This window comes from Manis javanica, chromosome 9 (assembly GCF_040802235.1).
Source record: "Manis javanica isolate MJ-LG chromosome 9, MJ_LKY, whole genome shotgun sequence".
Lineage (NCBI taxonomy): Eukaryota > Metazoa > Chordata > Mammalia > Pholidota > Manidae > Manis > Manis javanica.
The window spans coordinates 101,791,543-101,800,378 of NC_133164.1; the positions used below are offsets into that span (position 1 = coordinate 101,791,543).

Consider the following 8,836-nt stretch of genomic DNA (forward strand, 5'->3'; position numbering starts at 1 on the left):
CCAAGGCCACACAGCTATGGCTGGAGAGGTGGAGATAGAATTGATTGTGCTGCAGACCTCCCAATTGGTGGCCACTGCATTCCCACTTCTACACACTCTGCATTTGCCCAACTGCAAAGCTGCAGCCAACAGCCTGACAGCACCCTGTGGGAACCAGCTGGGCAGAGATTCAGAGAGGAGAGGGATTGCTCCCAAAGAAAGGAGTTTAGAATCATCCACACCCAAGGATATAAAGCAGAAAGGACGCCTGGATCCGAAGGCGAAGGCTATGCCAAAATGCCATAGGTGCCATAAATTAGGCGGTCAAACATGCCAGACTCGTTATAATTACCCAGCATGCTGACAGCGTGTCTGAAGGCTGCAGTCTTTACGACAGGTCCCATGATATTAACCTGGCTTGTTATATGATCTTGTATGTGTGATAAGAGAAAGTATTGTTTTCCCCAAACACCAGCTAGATCAAGGTCATGAGCAGATCACCCAGAAAGCAGCTGTAACCTGTCATGACTAATAGAAGAATAAATTGCTGTATGTTTTTATTCTCAGCCCTGGGACAATCACAGACTCCCTCATATAAAGTGTCAAACTGTGACACTGTTAGAGAAATCAAGTGTTAGCTCAGTTTTCTTAGTAGCTTTGTGGCCTTGAACCAGCCACGGCTCTCAGGGTCCTCAGTTTCTCAGCCATAAAGTGATCATGTTAGTCCCCGGATTTGTTGGCTAGGACTGCTGTCACAAAGTAGCACAGACTGGAGAACTTCAAGAACAGAAATGTATTGCCTCTCAGTTGTGGTGGCTGGAGTTCCAAGATGCAGGTATCAACAGAGCTGGCTCCTTGCAAAGGCTGTAACGGAGAGTCTTTCCCACGCCCTCTCCTAGCTTCCAGGGGCTTGGTAGGAATCTTTGGGGTTCCTTTGCTTGTAACCACATCACCTGATCTCCACCTTCATCTTCACATGACATTCCTTCTGTATGTTCATGTCTGTCTCCAATTTCCCCTTTCTGTAAGGACACCAGTCATACTGGATTAGGGCCCCCCCCCAATGAGCTCACCTTAACTCCTTCCATCTGCAATGACCCCATTTCCAAACAAGGTCGCATTCTAAGGTACTGCAGGTTAGGACTTTCACATATGAATTTTGGGAGGACATAGTTCAACTGATAACTGTCCCCATCCCTGCCATCTCAGCATGGCCCATGAGGATCACAGAAGGCATGCATATGACAATATTTAGAGGCAGACGAAGCAGACAGGAGGGAAGAACTGTGTGGTTCTGCTATGGAGGTCAGAGAGATGTGGCTGTAACACCTCTGAGAGGCAGGAGCTTGGGGGTCATGGCTGTTCTGAGAGCTTGGCAGAGAACCTGGGTAGCCAGGTTATCCATATTCCCCTGAAATGCTTGTTATAAAAAGGCAAACCCAGGAAAGAGTTTCACCTCCTGAGACTGGCTGTGGAGCCTTTATTTTCTTTCCTGCCCCATCTAAGGGTCTGCTACAATCTATAACAAATTTGTTTTAAATGGCACTCTCTTGGAGCCCCTCACCAACACACACACACACATTAGGGTTAAACAAAAGAACTGATGCTAAAATAATACTTTAATCCCCCATGTGGTTTGGGGTGGGTGGGTAGAAGGCTGCCATTTCCTGCTGCCATGTACCAGTACGATCCGGTGACTCCGTACAGAGCAGCCTAGTTCTGCAGAGGACAAGTATCACCTGCCCCTCAGCCGCCTGTCTCTGCTCAGCTCTCCAGCCGCACAGCACCCTCTCCGCCACCTGTGCTCCCTTCATCCTGTGGCATGAAGAATTGGGGTGACTTGCCCAAGGCCCCACAGTCACGTAGCAGAGCCAGCAGTCAGACCCAGCCAGTATGGCTTCTCAACACCATGCTCCCCTGCACCAGGCAGAAGCTGGGCCAGGACCCAGAACGAAGGGCTTGGATGTATATGGTAGCGCTGAGAAAGAGCTCTGGGAGAGAGGCTGAGCCTGGGGCAAGGGTGCCGCTTTCCACTTCGTGCTTCAGAGTTTCCCAGCGAAGTGCCTTAGAGGAGGGGGGCTGGTGCTGGGGAGCAAAAACTGGTGAGCCGTTTGGAGCAGGGCAGGCAGGGGGAGTCCTTCATGCCCCTCTCCCTTGGGGAGGCCAATGTAGTTTTTTCTATCAATTGAATGATCTTATTGGAAAACATATCAAATATACAGACAAGGATAGAAAATAAAAATCTACCCACTACCTGGCTTTACCAAATTTAACACTAAGCCACATTTGCTTCAGATTTTCACGTTTAAGAAATGGAACAACGGATAGAGTTCCTTGCCTATCACTCCTGCAATCACTCGCCTTCTCCCAAAAGAAATGACCATCATGAAGTTGGTGTTTACCACTCCTGTGCATGTTTTCATACTTTTCGTATATGTTCATGCATCTGTACACATAGTGCTGATTTTTAAAAAAATATGCACTGCTTCTGAGAGGGCATCCTCCCATCCCCCACCCGAAAATAAAGCAAAGAAAGCCTCAGGAAAAGGTGTTTATAGTGCTGATTTGTATGTCCTAAAACTTTGTCCCAATGGTAACATGCTGGACATTCCTCATGACACTTGGGACTGCTGTATGGACAGGTCACAATTTCTTAAATATATTTTCTGGTTGTTTCCCTTTTTTATGTTACAAATGATCTTACAAGAAGATTCTCACCCAGACAAAGCTCCTGTGCTCCTCTACAGCATAGACCTAGAAGTGGAATTCCTGGATCATGGAGCTTTTCTGGGTATTGCTAAACTTCTCTTAAAAGTGGTTTTACCAATGTATAGTTCCACCTGTAAACATTTGAACTCATCACATCCTTGCCTACACTTGGTAATATCAGACTTCATGATTTTTGCCAAGGTAATGGATGTGAAATGGTATCTCACTGGGATTTTCATTTGCATGTTCTCTTCAACACTGAGATAGTATCCAATTTTCATGGCTTTACTTTAATGGCCTGAATCTTTAGATATCTCCTCCAGTGAGGTTCTAGGAGAAGTGCAGAATGGCTGCATCTCAGTAAATCTTTGTCCTGGCTCTCAGTAACTCCAGAAATTCCCTTACCTTCTGGGTCAGAAATTCCCTGTTACCTGAGTAGCCTGGAGGAGTTGATCTAGTGGAAACTGGAGGTAAAGAGCCCTGCTTCACCTCATTCACCCACTCATCAATGGGAGGCCAGCACAGTGCCCTGATGGTGACCTATGGTGAGGGCAGGCGGACCACTGCAATTCTCGCCAGGGATGGCCCAGGCACCCAATCCTCTGTAGGAACATTCTGGAGAGAACGTAGGCAAGAGAAATGGTCATATCAAGAGACTATTACCTTACTGAGCAGAAAACCACAGGGAAAGTGTGATGTATTTTCAGTAAGCTCTACTGTATAACAGATAGAAAGTACACAAATTGTAAAGTGGCCAGTCCAGTGAATTTTCATAAAGTGATTGCATTTGTGTAACCACCCAGATCTACAACAGAATATCACCAGCAGCCCAAAAGTTCCTCATGTCTCCCCTCCCAGTCCTACTCTTCCTCCCCTCCACGTTAGGGTCACCTACTTTAAACATCAGTATTGTAGTTTTTGGAGGGTGTGAGAGCAGTTCTCTGGATTTTCCCATGAATCTCATAGGGAATGTACCTAAAGTCATCACAATATCATATGAATTTAAAAATATTTGGACACAAAGCCCCCAACTGTAGCCAGATCTCTGAGGTCCCTTACTTTTGCCTACCGGATGGAAGGAGGCTGGGGATTGGATGGGGATGGAGCCCTGGGGTGGGGAGTAATTATTAACTGGCAGGATAGTATTCTCTAACATTTTAAAATCCAGCATGGACTTGCTGCGTGCATAGCTGAGTGTCAGCAGAGGGTGCAAGTGAGAAGCAAACCCATCGAGAGGCTTCTGCAAGGCAGCCGAGAGAGGGTGGTGGCTTGGCATGGCTGTGGCTAGAAAGAAACGAATGGAGAGTCAGTATAGTTTGGTGGCAGAATTCACAGGACCTGGTGATGGATTGCATGAGTGGGTAAGGGTGAAGGAGGTGTGAAGGACAATGTCTGGGCATCTGGGTGGAGGCCGATGGCATTTACCAAGATGCGGTTGCCTAGAGGAGCAGGGTTAGGGTGAAAATCATGAATTCTGTCTTGGACACATTAAACGTGAGATGCCTCCAAGCCTAGCAAGCCTAGCATGCCAAGCAGAGAAGTAGAAATAGGATTTTGGAGCTGAAAGAAAGGTCTGGATTGTAGATTTAAATCAGAGAGTCATTGGTCTCTTCAGGCTGCTTAAGACCATGGATGTAAAGGGAGTTCTGAAGGACAGAGACCCAGAAAGGACCTCACCAGTTACTGTTAATACTCTTTAGGTGTGTGAGTGATATTGAGGCTATGTTTTTAAAAGTCTTTATCTTTTAGGCAAATACACTGAAATACATTATATTTACATACAAATATAATATATATAAAATAATGTGAAGCATGGGACTTGCCAAAAAGTAGGTCAGGGGAAGAATGACTACTATGAATATTTAGTCCATAAGTTGGTCATTGCTGAAGATGGGTGAAGAGTACCTAGGGGTTCATTGTGCTATTTCTGTTTTTGTATATGGTTGAAATTTTCTATACTAAAAAGATTTAAAGGAAAATGAGGACACAGCACAGATGGAGGAGGTGGGAAAGCCTGCGAAGTGGCCCGAGGGGCAGGGAAGATGTCTGCCGGCAGAGAGGGGTCTCTGACACCCATGGGAGAGGGGGATTGGAGGAGCAAGTTGGCAGCTCCCATTAGGGATGCAGAGGCAAGTCACACAGATGCTTAATTGTGCCCCATGGATCCAGCAAGGAGGCCATGGTGGGCTCTGCAAAGGCAGTGCCAAGAAAGCGGGTTCAGTGTCAAAAACCTGCCACCCTGTGCCGGGGACCCGGGAGCTGGTGCAGGGCAGGAGCACGTGTAGGCACCTTCTTGGACAAGCCTGACTGTGAATGAGGACAGAAGGGCAAGGAGTTAAGAGGAGGCTCTCTTTCCCAGTGAGAGAGACAGAGTATTTTGACCTGAGAGAGGGGAAAATCAAGATGCAAGGGTGGGGGTCAGACAGCCAGCGGAGTGAGGCTCTGAGCAGCCCATGTGCATCCCACAGGATGAAAGGGAGAAGCGGGTGCAGGCAAGGCAGGCCAGAGGGCTTGGAGGCCAGAGCCCAGCGGGCAGCTGCTCCTCCCTGTCCTCGGAGCAGGACGCTTGGTCACCAGATGCCCGGGAGGGGAGGGCATGTAGGAGAGCTGCAGGCTTGAGGCTGAAATGGTCGTGGAGAATGAGAGGTGAGCCTGCCGCCTCCACAGGTACCACTTAGTGAACACATATTTTAATTATTTTTTTTAAATTCTGAAGTCATGACTCTTACCTGAGGGCCCAGATGAGGGAGCCTTGAAGCGAAGCATCACTGACCTCCAGTTAGAATCACTGTGAAACCGAGGGGAGCTGGAGGCCACCGCTGCGCAAGAGAGTCAGAACTGACCCCAGCCAGCCCAGGAGTGACAGGGGCGCTCCTGAGTGTGGCAGTGGCTGCGTGAAAAATGCCATGACTCCATAATGAAGAAACCAAAGAGTAAAGCAGCCAGTGACTATCGGTTTGATTCACTATTTCAGTGATCTGCTTTCTTCCGTTTATTTCACACATAAACCTTTGTACCATAGTTCCTTTTTCCATAAACTATGTATTTATATGATATGGCAGAAGACAAAAAGGTGGAAAAGGTGGATGACATTTGTTAGTGAACTACTAGTACTTATCTCCTGATTTTTCTTTATTGCTTAAGAAAAGTAATCTTGACTTAAATATTTGTCATTACCTCCCCTTTTAGAGGCTTGTACATCCCCTCACCACTGTCCCTCCCCAGGCTGGTACTGCCAGAGACGCACAGGGCTGCAACATTAAAAATAAAAAATAGCCCCAAGCTTGTATCTGCATAGGGCCCTGCACTGACTAAGCTACGTCTTTAGCCTCAGCTGACTGGAACTTCAAAAAAGCTCATGCTCTGTAGGGTTGGCAAGACACAGTGGGGGGGTTGTTGTTGTTGTTTTCTTTTAAATCCCCATCTAACAGATGAAGAACCGAGGGGCCCAGGAGGAGCCATGACTACCCAGCTTGTTAAAGGCCGAGTGTCCCCTGAAGCCCATCATCTCTGGCTTCCAGGTCAGCGCTCCAGGCGTCAGTGGTTGGGGTCCAAGAGATGAGAACCAAGGGGGTGGGGGGTCCATGGCGGGCAGGGCACCAGGATAAAAGCTCTGGCCGGGGTATACTGGTGGGGCCTTGCTGCCCTCTTCTGCTGTCAGTATTGTTAACTAGTCATGGTGGGGCATGAACAGAAGTCTTTCTCGGCCTCCAAAGACAGTGGCCCTCTCAGGGCAGAAAGCTGTGAAAAGCACCTTCACTGCCAGAGAAAACCAGGGGCCCGCCAAGCTCAGGCCATCACTTACATGTGCTCCAGACCAGAACAGGACTCCGCTTTTACTGAGTGGGAGCAAAGGGCCAAAGAAAACAGTAGTGGGACCCCCATCCCCTGGATGCCAGCCCCCTGCCACCACCCCCTCACGGCAGCCCACCCCTCTGCAGAGGGACAGTGACTGTTCTAGTGACTCACTCCTCCCTAGGGAGCAGCCCGTGGAGGAAAAGGGGGGCTGTGCACGGGAGCAGCTCTGTATGGACAGATCTCGGGAGGGTCCTGGTCTCCAGGAAGGAAAAACAGGAATGAAATCACCCGGTTGGCAACAGCGCTGATCTCTAAGGCTTGTGGGGGCCCTGGGAGCAGCGTGAGGGAAGGACACTGAGGGGAAGGGGGCATGTGCTTGGCTGCATTTGGGAGCCAGCTTTCCTGGCCATGGCCGGGACACCTCCCCCAGCACGATGGCAGTGATAAGGACAGAGCTGGGCCCAAATGGACCTGTCTGCTTCTACAAGGACAAGATCATGCGCCCACCTGGCTAGGAGTGATTAACCCCATTACATCCCCAGGTGCCCACACCTGTGGAGAGAATCAGATTCTGCTTTCCCCAGGCTAACATATTTAAGCACTTTCATTTTGGACCTCTAACCAAAAGTGTGAGGCCTGATTCTCCTCTCTATCAAACCCCATCTTCACAGAAAATAACACATGAAGTTATTTCATGATACAAACAAGGAAACAACACAGACATTCAAACCTATGCTCTCTTATTGCCAGAGCATACCGAGCCTAGTCCCAGACCCTCAAAGCTGTATCCAAACACACATTTCACCTCTTGGTGTTGACACAGTCAGGGAAGAACAGCAGTGTGGGTGGTGTGGGGCTCCCTAGAAGCTCCCAGGGTCTGCTTCTGACTTGGGACATGAGAGTCCCAGGATGATTTGGTGACTGGAACTTAAGGCTCTGTCGCCTTCTCTGCAGCCCAAGGACATTAGTGGATACCTGGGGACAGACACGCTACAGTGCCTGGCACATGTTGAGAAACTCGTCCATTTCTTCCTGTGCTTGTACAGTCATTCATTCTGCAGTTCTGCAGGCCTGTGCCAATCGCCCTAGTGTGCCCAAAGCTGGGTGGGGCTTCAGGGTAGATTCAGAGATTAGTGAGACAGTCCTTGCCCATGAGTGGCTCCCGAGGCCAGAGGAAACAAGCTGGAATAGCTCTAGTTGCGGCCCCGAACTGTCCTGGTCCTGGGCTGGGCTGTGTGAACGCACCGAGCACTTTCCACTCTCCTGGGGGATCCACTCCTTCCACGGGGCCTTCTCTGAGCATGCCCACCCCTCCCAGAGCTCCGACCCTGCTTTATGTTTCTTCAGGGCTCTTATTACCACCTCCTGATTTCCACTGACTGCCGGCCTTGCCTGGACTGCCGATTCCGTGGGGGCGGAGACCTCGCCTGCTCCTGTGGGAGTTCTCAGCTCCTGTTACAGGGCTGGCACAGAAGCTGCTCGGTAAATATTTGTTGAAAGAAGGGAAGAAAGGAGGGAAGATGCTCTGACTCACCCACTCTGGCAGATCTGAGGAGGGCTTCCAGTGGAGGCAGCACAGGGCTGGGTCTTACAGGATTTCCCTGGGTGGAGAAGAGCAGACAGGCAGTCAAGCATAGGGAACAGAATTTAGGACGCTGGAAGGAGCGCCGGCCTGAGCTGGGAGCAGAGCTGCAAGAGGGGTAGCCAGAGAGGGAGGTGTGATGGCTCCTGAAGGGCCTTGAGGCTGTAAAGGTGGTCTAATCAGGGCTTTGTCCTTGGGCTCTAGAGTGCTTAGGCAGAGGACAAGGAAGGGTGGAGTGCGCTGGAGTGCAGAGGTGGAGGCCGGAGGGAGGCTTGTTGACAAGGAACTACTTGATTTAGCAGCTTTCAGACAGTGCCAGCAGAACAGGGCAGTACTTCAAGGAGCCACAGGGTCCTGAGCACGGAAGTGCAGCCCAGGTAGAGCCTGGGAGGCTTCATGGAGGAGGCACGTTCTGTGCAGGTCTCTTGAGGCCCCCAGACCACCCCAGAAGGAAGGGCTCAGGAGGGCCAGGTGCCTTTCTCAGCCTGGTAAGAGGAAGGGGAACGAGCTGGCAAGGAAGGCACCAGAGGCCAGCTCTCCTTAGGCCACAGCTACCCACTCCTCCCACCGCTGCCTCCTAGATGAACACATTCACCCCACCCTTCCAGGACGGATTTAGGAGACTTTTCCAGCCAGAAAACCTGTGCATAGACAGGGCCAAGTTCCCCAGGGCCAGGCGATAGCCTTGAGTGTGTTCTGCCCACCCCTCTCGCCTGATGCCATCTCAAGGCTGGGGACTTTCCCCAGACACAACTTGGGCCCCCGCCA

The 8,836-nt window shown here is 50.1% G+C and overlaps 1 long non-coding RNA gene across 1 annotated transcript; it reads right to left on the reverse strand.

The window, feature by feature from the left end:
• Window positions 1-1,147: 1,147 nt before the first annotated feature.
• Window positions 1,148-8,313, reverse strand: LOC118971801 (uncharacterized). Its single transcript, XR_005060466.2, has 3 exons — window positions 8,021-8,313; window positions 5,418-5,578; window positions 1,148-3,303 (listed from the first exon to the last, which is right to left on the reverse strand). It is a non-coding gene; the product is annotated as an uncharacterized lncRNA (long non-coding RNA).
• Between the last annotated feature and the right edge of the window lie 523 nt (window positions 8,314-8,836).